We start from the raw sequence: 15196 nt of genomic DNA, 5'->3' as shown, positions 1-15196 counted from the left end.
CTACTGAATCTGAATTCCTATAGTTTGGTCTATGGAGTCTGAATTTTAAACTTACTTCCTAGATGATTCTAACACACAACAAAATTTGAGAGCTGTTTCAGAGCTTGGGAGTCTGTATGATACGTTTGATTCTGCATCGTTAGTTACACTGTGGTGGTTAATTCTGAAAGTGCTCATTAATGGGAATATATTGTGCTTTCAGCAGAGAATCTCTGGAAGGTGTTATTCAGTTCATTGCCATCTCAACCATATGCGAAGCATTGTTGGAAGGGCAAAATTCCCATTTTACAAATAGAAACACAGAGCATGTACACACAAAATATTTTTATGTTCATCTCTATTGGTTTCATTTTAATTGCAGAGTTTTGTAGGCCTAAAATTTTTTCTTAAATTCCCCCTCATTTACAAGAATATAATTTTATTTGGAATGAAAAATAGCATCACTGTAAAACCCATTAACCATGTAGTTAAACAGTTGTTATGAATTGAATGAGGGAAGTGGGATTGTATAAAAACCACTTTAATATTTCATTTAAGAAAACTCATCTTTACATTAATATGGGGTTATAAGGAACATTCACCAATAAAGAAAATATATTCCCATACTTCGTGATATATGCCACTCAAATACAGAATACACTCTGCTATAGCTGAGTCTTCTCTTCTGTAGTAGAGATAACTGAAAGGAAATGAACTATGTTTATTCTTACATGTGTATGCCTTTTAGAGATCTTGGCCCACTATATCTGCTTGTATGTATCGGTCTGTTAGAAATAGAAAAGTGACAGTCATTCATTTTTGTTTATGAAAGCAATGGCTCACAGTGCTGACGTTTTGGCTTGAATGGACATTGAAAAAGGGATTGCCTTGTCATCTAAGAAGAAGAAATCAGTTCTTTGCTAATTCCTAAGAAAGGAAAAACCCTAAGAAAACCCTAAGAAAGTAACATGCCCAAAATTACTTTTACTGAACTCGAAATCACGATGTTTGCTATCATGAAATTGTACAGGTTCTGAGGCTCCTGAAAAATCTTTCTTTGCAGCTTTCAACCTTGCCATTGTGTCTCCTTGCTCAAGTTAGTAGACTTCTCTGAGCTCAGTTTTCTCATCTTGGGGATAATAGCATCTTTCAGAATTGCTGTGAGAATTCTATCCATTAGTGATTCTGAAATAACAGCACAGATTTTGGTGTTTGCGAATGGTAGTAAGTTATTGTTGGGGAAAGTTGTACAACAGTGGAAAATGTGTGAATAAGCTTTGATGTCCTACTGGCCTTAAATTTGGATTCTTGCTACGTGATCTTGTGTGAGTAAGTTATTCAATCTCTCTAGGCCTCAGTTTTCTTAATTTGTCAAATGAGTGTTGTAATGGCTATCTCAGAAGGTTTCTCTGAGGATTAAACTAGTAAGCCCTTACTAGATAACAGATGGTAACCTTTATTATTTTTATTGTATTTGATTACCTACTACTTTCTAAGTTAAATTTTTAGAAAACACGTATTTCATGTAAGTACATCAACTTGGGTTTATATTTGAGGTTCTACTCTCGTTTATTTTTTATCAGCTATCTCATTTTTGAGCATATGTTCAAAAAGCTTTCTTGTTTATGTATAAACTGATGTGTATTGGAAGATTTGGGAATCTGAAAGCAGAGTGATGACAAGACAAGCATCATCTGACTGCTTTATGAATACAAGGTCAGAGGAAGAAGCAATAAAAAATTGCAGCAGATACAGAGACACGCTGCAAAGCTTAAATAATGTATTTGAATGATGTCAGACTCAGAAGCATGCAAAATGCATAAACACAAAGGAAATTAATAATGGGCTTTTCAGGAAAAGGCTTATTCCTTCCTGATGTGCTAACCATGATTCTGTTTTGTGTTTTGGTGCCAGCATAAAAATAGATGAAGGGAGGCCCTGCAGAAATTTCCCACTGTCAATTTGTATGGCAATCTAAGATTTGTTTCTTTGCTCTTCCCTGCTTTAGTCTTAATAAATGTTCTGTAAACCTTTGGGAATAAGCTACTTTAGTTAAGTGCTGTCTTTAATTTTCTATGATTAATCCATTCAGCATCCACAAATCATAGTTTCACCCAAGAGCATCCTAGCTAGATCAGTAGCTTTGAATGTTGAGAACTGTAGTAATCAATTCAGCTTTCAGAAAAAGAAGCTCTTACAGAGATGGGAAAATAGGGCAATTTCCATTCTCTTATTCTTAAACTTCCCTTTCTCTTCCTATACACTGATGATTAAAGTTTCAAAAGTCTGCTCTTTACCAGCCTCATCTCTCCCTCACCTTCTGTCTCTAGCAACATTGGTTTTCCATCACTCCTTGAAAGTATAGTGCTGCCTCCCACCATGGGGCCTCTGCACAGTTCTATCTGGAATCACCTCTTGCTCCTCTCCTTTCTCCTACCCTCCCAATTCTTAGTCATCCTTCAGAGTTTAGTTCACACACTGATGCCTTGAGTGAGCTTTTTTGGTCTTCTGGATGGAGTCATATCAGCAGACCATCCATTCTCTTAGGATCTTCCCTTTTCCTTTGTAACATGTATCACAAATATAATTAAAGAATTCATTTTATATTTGTTATTTAATATTTGTCTCTCTTTCCAGAATATAAGGTTTGCAAGTGCTGGGGCTATGTTTTTTTTACTAGCAATTCTCTCCCAGTTCCTAGCACCATGATGTCGTGGTGAATGAAAGCACAAAGGTGTTGTGTGAATACAAAGTTGTTATTAATGTGCTTCCCTTTTTGTTGTTAATATGCCAAGCCTTTCCTTGCAAAAGGATGTGATTTGGAAAGAGATAGCATTATGTGAATTTTGAGGTCCAACACTGTGATCCTTTGGCTGTACTTTTTGATTAAATTGTTTATTATGAATGAAAAGGTGCTGAATGAACTACTTGCATTTCAAAAGTACCATCCCCATGAAAGAGTACCTGTATGAGAAGTCCTTAAGTCTAAGCTTCAACACTCATCTAACCTCCCTTGCTCCACTCATGTAAGATTCTTTCTTGATCAGCTGGGAAATCTAGTTCCATTATGATAGTGACTTCTTCTGTGAGAAAGGAGGTTTCCTTTACGCAGAAAATTAACCTTGTTCGTTACATTTGAGCATAGGTGACACTTGGGTGGACCAAAACTTAGAGTTCAGCTACAGTGGTTTATCTGGCAAATGTTACAGTACTTGGAAGGCAAAGAATCATGGCTTGGAGGACCAGAGCTGTAGAAACATCTAAGCAGGGTCCAGAGACCTGGGGGTGAGTGGCAGTAATTGCTGCACTGTGAGCAGAGTGTGTGGAGCTCTCTTCAACCCCTGGGAGTCTTTTGGTCCATAATTAGGAAGAAGTTGAGGTTATACAGGATCCTTGACTGGGGATGGAAACAGAGATGCTTATATTGGTGAGAAATCTGTTTATTGTTCATAGAGTATAGCCACCCTTCATGCCAATAAGAGGAGTTGAATATGTCCTTTCTGGATTTATTTTTCCTAATCTCCTAATTGTGACTGAGGTAGCTGTGGACCCACTGGCCACTTGAGAGTAATAAAGTATTTTCAGGAGTATGATTTGAGGGCGGCAGTGGATTATAAAAGAGCATAGGCTTGGGTGTCATTCAGACCTGACTTGAAATCTTGCCTGTTGTCAGTGCTTCCCTCTAAGCCTCAGTTTCCTGATCTGTAACATGGACCTAATAGCACTATTGATCTCATCCTTAGAGCATAGTGGCATTAGAGACTATTTTTAAAAATCTATGTTGTCCCTGGCACATAGTGGGCATACTCTATATGCTTGCTATTATTGTTGTTTGATAGGATGTAACTGAAGATTCACAGTGATTTATTCTAAGACTGTGCTGGGTTTGAGTGGTAACACTGAAGCTCCAAGCTTGCTGTGTTCTCTCAGTCTGTTCTAGAACAAGCCCAAATCTCTGTGGCCCCTTGAGGCTTCAGGACAAACCATGTCTGGGTTAAGGTTAAGGGAAAATTGCAGCCACCAAATATAGCATGATACTCAAGTCCAGTCTGCCTTACAGCAAATGCACCAGACAAATAGGACATCTCGTCTTGCTTTCTGGGTATTTGCTGGAAAGAGATAGATGTTCAGCTTTTGATTACATTCACCCATTCAACAAGCACTTAACAGTTGCTATGGCTGCCTCAAGTGCTCTGTCAGCTGCAGGAGGCCCCTTTCTCCAGTAACAAATGAGGGATCTAAAGTGTAGACACTGCCCCCCCCCACCTCTTTCCAGCATAAGATAAGAACACTAACTAGATTCATGATTGTATGCATTTTTGCATTACAAGAGAGGTCTGAAAATAACTTCTGGGTTGATAACCAAATTTTTGGATTTTCCTTCAAGCTATATTATATTATGTTTAATCCTTTTTTAGAGTTTGAATTTACTACTCCACAAATTCCACTTTCTTTTGAATAGGATACTGAGCCTATTTCAGTAACCTAAGTGAATGCCATATACAATTAATGGCAATAGTAGATTGGAGTTCCCAGATAGTGGCTACTGTATTCTGAGTAAACAGCAAGCTCCCCTCGCTGAGATATCAGTCAACTTGTTTGAGAGTAGGCCAGTGTGTGTGTGCATGTGTGTGTGTGTGTGTGTGTGTTTGTATACACAGAACTCATTCTTTGGAATTCTCCCATGGAAAAGCAAAGGAAGGAAGCTGAGGGGAGGATGGGGCGATTGCATCCTGTACCCTTTACAGGGGTGTGGCCACAACTGCCTTAGCTGAAGGGACATAACACATTATGTTTTTTTCAGTTAGGATGAGTGAACAGTGATAAATCTTGGTGAAAGGCGGGAGTGGCTTTCAGTGCTGTTCTTAGCTGGGCAAGAGTCTCCGGGTAGGAACTTGCCTGAATCCTGCTGAGTATTTCGTTTCCAGATCCTTTGGGAAGAGGAAGAGAAGCAGAAGTGACCCCGCAGAGCTCTCAAAGCCACCTCGGTCCCCAGACCCACCTGGACTGTAGCTCTGGCCACTGCCTGGCATGAAATTGCGAAGGTGGTAGGCCAGGTACAAGATTTTATGGAGAATGAATCATGTTTTCTTCTTGCTGCTTCCTAAATTTGATTTGAAATGAAGGATTCTACCCTGGCAAAGGGAGATAGAGACTCTTTGCCATTATATGAGGTAAGGTATTGGAAAGTTCTATGAAATGGATTCCTTTCTCACCTGATTCTCTTGTTCAGTTGTTTGGGATTTACAGTACCCTTTGCCTTTCTCTTTGAAAATTTCTTACATGTGGTCCCTTCCCAGCTTAGTTAGGGGCAACTGTTAGCAAACTATGCAGTGAATTTATCACATTTAGTCATTTAACAACTTGGCTTTGGAGATCAGTTGGGATTAAAGTATACAAAAGTTTTCCAAATAAATGTCCAGTCTTCTCACTGTGAGTTTCCAGGGTCCTACTGGTTTTAAATGGAATACTTTACTGTGATGTTAAGTGCAGGCTAATGATTTTGAATGTGGCAATAAATTGAGTCTAAATAGATTTCATGATATGTTGTCTGCCAAACGGAAAATAATAATGTTTTTTGATGCATTTTAAACCTCTTCTTTCAGTGAATGAGATGTTAAAAGGGATTTATTTTTCATCTAAAGTTTACAAGGATAGGTATTCATAGGCATTCACACTCTAGACCATAAACCATAAAACCATAGTTTTTAGAGAATTTCTTGTGGTAACTGTGACAAACTGACTCACTTTTCTGTAGACTTTCTAAAATTAACAAGCAGAAAACCTGCTTTAATTAACTATATAAAAACCAGGCTGAACCCAGGCAAAATTTCAGTTCTATCCTAACCTCTTACAAATTATTTTTTTTCCAATGAAAAGTTTTACTTTTGGGCTATAAAATGCCAATCAGTAGTTCTCAAGAAGGGGCAATGGTGATGGTGACTGTTATTTTTTATTGCTATGTAGATGTTAATTGGCATTTGGGGCCTGAGAGCCAGGGATGCTAACTCTCCTGTAATATACTGCATATATCCTCATGGAATGATCTGCTAGAATACCAGTAGCACCCTCATTGAGCAACACTGCTAAATTGCTCAATCTAGTGAAAAGTAAGTTGATGACTTAGTAAAGATTCAGGTGAGCGGTTTAATCTCTGGGAACGTCATTCATCTTCTGATCAAGCAGTTTGGGGGAGGAATCCACTGGGAACAGCCACTTCTGCCAAATTAACCATTGGGATCAGTAGCAATGAATGTTCTGGAAAGATTGCTCCCACAGACTTCTGATGTTTTCAGGCTGAATTTGCGTTAGCTCCAACAAGTATTTGGCTAAGTTCAGTAATATTAACCTTCTTTAAATAAGGTTAGCTGTTATGGCTCCCAGTCCTTTCTGTATGAGCTCTTTAAGATGAAAGGAATAATTTACTCCTAACCAAAGGTTGCTTTTATGCTGAGCATTATATTTTATTATGATTGCATATTTCTTAGAATCTTCAGCTATTATGTGTGGTGCAACAGTAGCATTTTCATCCTGAGGGATGGGGAGTTTGCTTTTAAACTTCACTTGATGTTAAAGGGATTATCTTTGAGTGAGAGCTTAGCAAACACATGGTATTTTTAAAATAATGATGAGGAAAGAAAGGAGTGTATACAATCAAAACCTCATTGTCATTCTTGGCGACGTTTTATACACATCGTGCCAAGATAGAGATTCCCACGGTGAACACTGTATTGAAAGTCCTGGTTTCTTTGTGCAAGGAGACAAGGGTGCCTCCACCTGGATCTCTATGGGACTGACTTAAAAGCTCATTGACAGAAGTTTGAGATTTGGGTGACCTTCCTTCCAGGAACTTGGCAGTTTTGAGATACTGTGTAGGAGATACAACATTTTGTTCTTAATAGTATAACTTACTACTGTGTACAAAAGGACTTCATATTTGCTGCCTGCTTTGTTCAGCATCCACTGATTAAGAAAGCAGAGTCTCAGAAAACTTATAAGTAAGCATATTTTTGTTTTTCTTTATGTACATATATATGAGAAACTAGAATAAAATAAATTTAAAAAATAAAAACTAAGGAAATGAGGTTGAAGGATAATACTTTTGAGTATTAAAAGGAAAATATAGCTCCCTTTGAAAGAAGGAAGAAATGAATAAAATCTTTTTAAAACCCACAGGATTAGCTCTTAATATGTACCAGTTATTGACCTTGGTATGTTCACATACAGTACTCATGTACTTGTCGCAGCTTTCTGAGCTGGTTGCTATAATTATTTTATAGAATGAGGAAATGAAGGCCGTGTGATCTTAAGACTTGATCAATGTCAAAAATTCAGTAAACAGGAGAAATGGAATTTAAACTTGGGCTGATTTTCGAAGTTCTGGTATCTTACTGGCATCTTGGCAGCCTGGCAACATCATTATCAAGCAGTGTATTATTCTCATTGTGCCTGTCATGTTTGATATGTATCTACTTTTCTAAAAGTAGAAAACCTAACTCTGATGGTAAACAAAGTCACCACAATAAAATGTTAATTGTAGGGGAAAGTGGTTGTCAAGTATATGGGAATGCTCTGTACTATCCTTGCAATTTTTCTTTAAATCTGTTCTAAAATTTGAAAGTTTGTTAATTAAAAAAACAAAAAAACAAAAAGATCAGATCATGCCATTAAATAAGGGGGCCCATGTGAACTAAACTCCAGGATACATGAAATATGCTGCATTAATGGTTTTAGTGAGTCACTTAGTAACAGAGTCAGGGCTCTATATTTTGACCGATTAAGGTCGAGTGTGGGAACTTGAACTTTCAATAGTTGTTTGAATAAAGGGAAGGGGAAGAGCATGGTAGACTTAGTGAGTGAAATTACAGGATGGTGGTTTGGCTTGAAGAAGGTTGGAGGTAGATGAGTCACTTTACAGGGTTGTTGAACTGAAGAGTCTGAAATTGGTTCATGGACTTTTCCACTGAGCATGGATATTTATATCTGCTGCAGCTCTGTCTGCACAGGAAGGATGGAGATGGGAGGAGGGTCATGTTCAGGTTATGGCTCCAATGCTTGGTGCTTGGCTTGGGCATGAAGCAACATGCCCCTCTGCAGGCTACCCTGTACACAAGAGCCAGATGATTTTTTTTTCTTTTCATGCAAATCATGTCACTTCCCTGCATAAAATCCTCCAATGACTTTTCTTCAACCTGAGTGTGGAAACCAAACTCTTCACTGTAGTCTAGATTGACAGTGTGTTGTAGTGTTGAGGAGCATGGCTTCTGGAGCAAGACAGTTGACTAACAATTTCTTAGCCTCTCTCTTACTCAGTTTCCTCATCTATAAAATGGGGAATAAGTATCTACCTCAAAGAGTTGTTAGAGGCTTAAATGAGTTAATAAAGATAAAGCATTAGAACTGTGCTTGGCACATAATAAGCTCTCAGTAGTGACTGTTAATATTAATATTATGATGATGGCCTATCAGCTGGCCCCTGCGTATCTTTCTGATTTCATCTTCTTCTGCTCTTGGCTTTCACTCACTTTATTCTAGCTGCATCACTTTGTTGTTGCTTGGAACATTGATAGACTTGTTCCTGTTTCAGGATCTTTGCATTTATGTTTCTCGCCTGGAATTCTCTCCCATATCTCCCTGTGATTTACTTCCTTACTTCATTCAGGTCTCTGTTAAAAAATGTTTCCCTGACCAATCTTTGTAAAATAGCACTCGCCCATCTTTCTTCAAAGCATGTTACCACTGCCTGACATTACATTATACATTATACATTATATATCTGTTTAGTAATTGCCTTCCCCACTAGATCACAATCTCCATGAGAAAAGGGATTTTGACTCTGTTATTTCCCCTGGATCTCAGTCACTCAATATATTGCCTGATAGATAGTGGGTGCTCTTTAGTGGCTCTTTTTCTAGCCTGTCAGCCTTGGTGTGCAGAATAGAATTCAGGCAATTTAAAGTCATTGCCATAGAATATTTTTGAAGGGCCTGACTGTAGACCTTGTACTAAGGTTTTTTATCTTTTTTCTTTAGTGTGCATCCATCACTACAATTTTTTTTTCCAATTTTTAGAACATTTTCTTTACTTCAGAAAAGAAATAAAGAAAAGAAAGGAAACTGAATTCCTCCCCAACCCCTAACCATCCCCCCCTCCATTATTGGCTCATAGTTTTGGTATAGTACATTTGTTACTACTGATGAAAGAATGTTAAAATACTGTTAACTGTAGTACATAGTTAGCAATAGGTATATTTTTTCTCTATATACCCCTCTATTATTAGCTTCTATTTATAGTGTCATACATTTGTTCTAGTTCATGAAAGACATTTCTAAATATTTGTACAGTTAATCATGGATATTGTCCACCACAAGATTCACTGCTTTATACATTCCCATCTTTTAACCTCCAACTTTCCTTCTGGTGGCATACATGACTCTAAGCATCCCCTTTCCTCCACATTCACACACCATTCAGCACCATTAATTATTCTCACAATAATGTGCTGCCATCACCTCTGTCTACTTCCAAACATTTAGGTTCAACCTAGTTGAACATTCTGCTCATAATAAGCAACTGCTCCCACTTCATTAGCTTCATTCTCTATCCTGTTAACTTATATTTCATGTCTATGTGTTTATGTGTTGTAATTATTTCATATCAGTGAGACCATGCGGTATATGTCCTTATGTGTCTGAGTTAATTCACTCAATGTAGTGCCCTCAAGGTTTCTTCATCAACACATTTTTTTAAGACAGTTTTGTTCACCCACCCTACTTTCCGTCCTAAGTAAACAATCAATGGTTCCCTGTATAGTTACATATTTATGTATTCACCACCATCACCACTATCTATATAAGGAAATCTCCACTGCTTCCACAAAGAAGGAAGAAGAGTCAAGGAAGGTAGGGAGACAAACAAAAAAGAAAAAGAAAGAAAAAAAAAAACATGACAGCTAAAAAGCAATGAAAGGAAAAATAAAATTAAACTAAAGTAGAATAAGAGTCAGACAACATCACCAATGCCAAGAGTCCCATACCCCTCCCTTATGTCCCCCTCTTATAGGCATTTAGCTTTGGTATATTGCCTTTGTTACATTAAAGGAAGCATATAATACAAAGTTTCTGTTAACTATAGTCTCTAGTTTGCATTGATTATATTTTTTCCCCAATACCACCCCATTTTTAACACCTTGCATGGAATTATTACCCCTTCTCCTGTACTAAGGTTTTAACCAAGTTACCAACAACATTCAGTTGTTTTCCCTCATGTAAAAACATATTTGTACATTTTATCACAATTGTTGAACACTATAGCTTTCACTGAGTTATACAGTTCTAGTCTTTATCTTTCCTCTTTCCTTCTGTTGTCCTAACCTTCCTCATTCAACCATACTCAGAGTCATCTTTGTTCAGTGTACTTACATTGCTGGGCTACCATCACCCAAAATTGTGTTCCAAACCCCTCACTCCTGTCTTTTCCTATCTGTCTGCAGTGCTCCCTTTAGTATTTCCTGTAGTGCAGAGACACTACAATGAGAGACAAAGTCTCTCATTGTCTGTTTGTCAGAGAATATTTTAAGCTCTCCCTCATATTTGAAGGACAGTTTTGCCGGATATAGGATTCTTGGTTGTTGGTTTTTCTCTTTCAGTATCTTAAATATATCACACCACTTCCTTCTTGCCTTCATGGTTTCTACTGAGAAATCCACACATAGTCGTCTCAATCTTCCTTTGTATGTGATGGATCACTTTTCTCTTGCTGCTCTCCGGATTCTCTCTTTGTCTTTAATGTTTGAAAATCTGACTATTAACTATCTTGGTGTAGGTCTATTCAGATCTGTTCTGTTTGGGGTATGCTGTACTTCTTGGATCCATAATTTTATGTCTTTCATAAGAGATGGGAAATTTTCATTGATTATTTCCTCTATTATTGTTTCTGCCCCTTTTCCCTTCTCTTTTCCTTCTGGGACACCCATAACACATGCATTTCTGCCTTTTATGTTGTCATTCAATTCCATGAGATGTTTCTCATATTTTTTTATTCTTTTACCTATCTTTTCTTTTGTGTGTAGGCTTTCAGGTGTCTTGTTCCCCAGTTCCTGAATGTTTTCCTCTGCCTCTTGAGATCTGCTGTTGTATGTCTCCATTGTGTTTTTCATCTCTTGTGTTGTGCCTTTCATGTCCATAGATTCTGCCAGTTGTTTTTGCAAACTTTTGATTTCTGCCTTATGTTTGCCCAGTGTTTTCTTTATAGCCTTTGTTTCTTTTGTTATATCTTCCCTGAACTCATTGATTTGGTTTTTCATTTCATTTAGCATATTTCTTTGAAAATCTTTAATAGGTTGTTTCATTAAAGTGAAACAATATCTCAACTGTGTCTTGATTGAGGTGTAAGTTTGTTCCTTTGACTGGGCCATATCTTCATTTTTCCTGGTATAGCTTTTAGTTTTCTTTTGTCTAGGCACCTGGTTTCCTTGGTTACCCCAGTCAGATTTTCCCAGACTGGAATGGGTTCAGGTCTCAGAATGGAGTTATATTAAGGGTGTATCTTAGAGGAATGACAGACTTTCCCATGAGGTTTCCAGTTGCTGTGTTTTTCCTAACCTGCCCAGCAGTTGGCTCCTGTCAGCCTGTCGCTCCCAACTGGTGTAAGGAGGTGTGGCCTCCTTAGTTTCTGTTTTGGCTGTTTTCCCCTGGGCTCTGGGGTCTGGTTCTGAAGGGACAGCTGGGCGCCTTACTCTTAGGGAAGATATAGCCCCTAGGGATTTAAAATCTGCGTTTGAATTTTGGTCTCTGTGACTCTCTTTTTGTCCTCTTCTGTCTGGGTCAGAGGGCTGTGAACTGAAAATAGCTGTGGCTCTCTCTTCTGAGCCTCTGAGATTGAGAGAGAGAAAAAGGGATAGAAAGCCCCCTCTTAGAGCCAGTACATGGCCCCCCAGTTTCAGTTGTCGGCCAGAGGTGACACCTGGTCTTCTGGGCTCCCCCTCCCAGTACAAATGAGTCTTCTGGTTCAGTCGTCACTAAAAGCCTCTGTCTGCTTCTTGGGGGTTTGTAGCTTGTATTCAGCAGTCCACATTTGTTAATTAAAACCCCAGTTGAATCTCAACTGAGCTATATTCATTCGCTTGGAGAGTGCTGTTAGTTTCTACCACAGCGATGTTTTGCAGCAAAGCCTGCAGTGGGGGAAGGAGGCTCTTGGTGCAGTTTCACAGATTTTACTTACAGATTCTATGCTGCAATCTCAGGCATTCCTCCCAATCCAGGTTGGTGTACAATGTTGGACAGTCACGGTTGTCCCCCAGCAGTTATTCCAAATTATTTGCTAGTTGTTCCTGGTTGTTTAATAGTTGTTCCAGGGGACTAAATTTCACTCCTCTCTATGCCACCATCTTGCCCCTCTTCCTATACTAAGGTTTTTAACCCAGCTACCAAGGTGGCCGTACTTGACCCTTTAAAAGAGCTTGGATTTACATTCTCATTATAAAATCATAATCACAGGAAGAAAATAGCTGTACAAAGTAGGGTGGGGAAATTATTTGCTGACAGCAAAGTGTATTTGGAAGAGGTTTTGGAAAATTTTACAAAGAACACCTAGTTCCTGCTGACATTTTTATCATGAAATTGGCAAATTTCATGACATTGGCAAATTTCATGAAATTGGCAATTTCATGAAATTGGCAAATTTCATGACATTTTTATCATGAAATTGGCAAATGCCTTATTCCATTTTTACCACGAGATTCATTATAAATTTTCACAATAGCCAAATAAAAATATAGGTTTTTAATAATTTCCATTTGAAGCTTTATTTTGAATTCAAGTTATTCTCTATTCAATAGAGAAAAACATTCAATTTGGGGAAAAGGAATCTTAATTTAGGAATGCCCTCTAAATCTTTGTCCAGATTTGTTTCAGGTGTTTCCAAGGCATTTACCTGAAATTGATCATGTGATCTTAGGTGAGCTATGTCATCTTTTTGTGCATTGGTGTGACCAGCTGTAAGATATAAACAAAGTTGAATGCCAACTCAGCAATGTGGTTGAATAAGTGTGAAAGGCAATTGAAAATTCTTGTTATAAAGATTGAGAGTTTAAACTGATCTTCTCAAATTAGCCTAATGAAATTTACCATCTACCTGCATGATTGCCCTTATTTTTCTCTATTCTGAACAAGGTGGAGGGAGATCTCTTAAAAAACAAAAACAAAAACAAAACAATGCATTCCTTGGTGTGAATTTTATTTTTGTGTGTGTATATATATTTTTTGCTTATTCAATATTTTTTAACGAGAAGTTGCAGATTTACAGAAAGATCACGCACAAACTACAATTCCCACATACCCACCCCCATTCTTAACATTTTGCATTAATGTAATACCTTTGTTACAATTAATGAGAGAATAGTCTTATAATTTGCCATTAGCTGTGGCCCATAGTTTACATTAGTGTGTGTATATTTTAACTACGTATTACTAATATTCAGTTAATATCATATTATCAAATCAAAAGAAGATATCAAGACATTTTCATTCAACTAAATTTGAGCAACCAGGTGTTCCAGGAGCTTGGAATAGATCAACAAAAATCCCTGACTTATTGGAGTTTACATTCTAGGGAGGCAGAGAGACAATAGGCAAGAAGTAAAAGCAAAATATTTACATGTTAAAAGGTGATAAGAAGGGTTATGGAAAACAAACTGAGCAGAGTAAGGTAGTCCAAGAATGCTGGGAGAGGAGTTGCAGTTTTAAACAGGGCAGTCATTGAGAAGGAGAGAGACTGAATCCTAAGGATATCTGGGGGAAAGTTCTAGACAAATGTAAGTCAGACAAAGACCCTGAGGCTGAATCTTGACCAGACGTCTGAGGACATCTAGAAGACTAGAGGGGCTGGAGCGAACTGAGGAGGGAGGGGGACAGGATAGTGAAAGGTGAGCCCAGAGCTGTAATGGGGGCTGGATGTAGATGTCCTGTTGGGCTTTGTGAGCCTTCATAATGACTTTGGATTTTACTCTGAAAGAAAAATAAGGAGCCAGTGAACTGTTGAGCAGAGGAGAGACATTTTTGAATATGTAAACATGACCCGATTTAAAATGGATTATTTTATAAGCCATCTCTGAACTCCTTGTTATTTGGTATTCTGAAACTCTTGGGAGGTATTTTCTAAAATAAGCCCAAGTGTTTTTCCTCTCTGGTCTCTTGGTGGTTGCCTCCCTCATTGAAATGAGCATTTAGTAGACTAGTTTAGGATCAGCTGTTTCCTAAAGGAAGTTTCTTAGCAGAGCTCCTGCCTGGCTCTGCCCAGCATGTCTGCAGGTGTGAGTGTTCAGGTGGCTCCTCAAGGGTGTGGTTAGGACTCAGCAATAAATCACCCCAGTGTGAATCTAATGAAGCATTTCAGAGTCTCTGGGTTGGTCTCCACCCCCACCCTGGTGGATGGCCTCCTGTAGAGTTAGACAATAGCTAAACATCTCTCATTCCTGATGTGTGGCGTTGAATTCAACACGTGCATCCCATCTACCATCCTCTCGTCCACATACTGCCTTCAGGGCAGCAATGCGATCCACTTCAGAAACAGTGTTCCACGTGCCTTTGAGTGCACAAATATTTCCAAGGCCCAACCTTGCAGGCTTGCCATTAACTTTCTCGGCCTCAGCTGCTTTTTCTTCCTGTAATGGGCTGGTGTCCTTTCCTCCCATCCCTGGCACTTTATTCTCAGCAAATCTTTCTGATTTCTAAAAGAAAATAGCTATTCAAGTGGTTTCAAAGCCAGAGTCCCAGTGGGTGCATTCTCAGCTGGTGGTGTGATATCATGATTGTAATCTCTAAACTGGTTTTACACTGACACTCTTTTATGGAATTTAAGGAATTGGGCATCCAGGAAGGTCAGGTTAAAAATCAAAGCCAAGTTTGCAAACACATGAGGAAGTTTCTTAGTGAACTTTCATAGCACTTACTAAGATGGGTGCTCTATTTGGTACATTCAGTTGTAAAGACTCCCCCCTTCACCTTTCTAACAATACAATTCAGATCACAGTCATTGCCAATATTTTCCTCTTGCAAAGCAGCGGTATTCCAGGCACAGTAAGTGCTGGTAAATTGTACAGTCTTCACAGTGCCTGTGAAGGTGTGTTCTTTTCTCAGGTCTAGAATGATCATTTTGATTCAAATTGTAGCTTAGTTTTGATCTCCAAATCCCAAATCCCAGACATGCTCTCGCATTC

The 15196-nt window shown here is 38.4% G+C and overlaps 1 protein-coding gene across 6 annotated transcripts in view; it reads left to right on the top strand.

Annotated features, from left to right (window-relative positions):
* Positions 1–15196, top strand: part of HECW2 (HECT, C2 and WW domain containing E3 ubiquitin protein ligase 2) — a 377612-nt gene that overhangs the window by 207278 nt on the left and 155138 nt on the right. For 2 of the 6 annotated variants that reach the window (XM_037848575.1, XM_037848574.1), the window contains exon 1: positions 4841–5153. The exons of the other annotated variants lie outside the window; for them this stretch is intronic. The gene's annotated coding sequence lies outside the window, so the exon portion shown is untranslated. Of the gene's footprint in view, positions 1–4840; positions 5154–15196 lie in introns of those variants that run through there. 6 annotated transcript variants of the gene reach the window in all.

This window comes from Choloepus didactylus, chromosome 9, assembly GCF_015220235.1.
Source record: "Choloepus didactylus isolate mChoDid1 chromosome 9, mChoDid1.pri, whole genome shotgun sequence".
NCBI lineage: Eukaryota > Metazoa > Chordata > Mammalia > Pilosa > Megalonychidae > Choloepus > Choloepus didactylus.
This window is presented reverse-complemented; position numbering and strand designations above follow the sequence as displayed.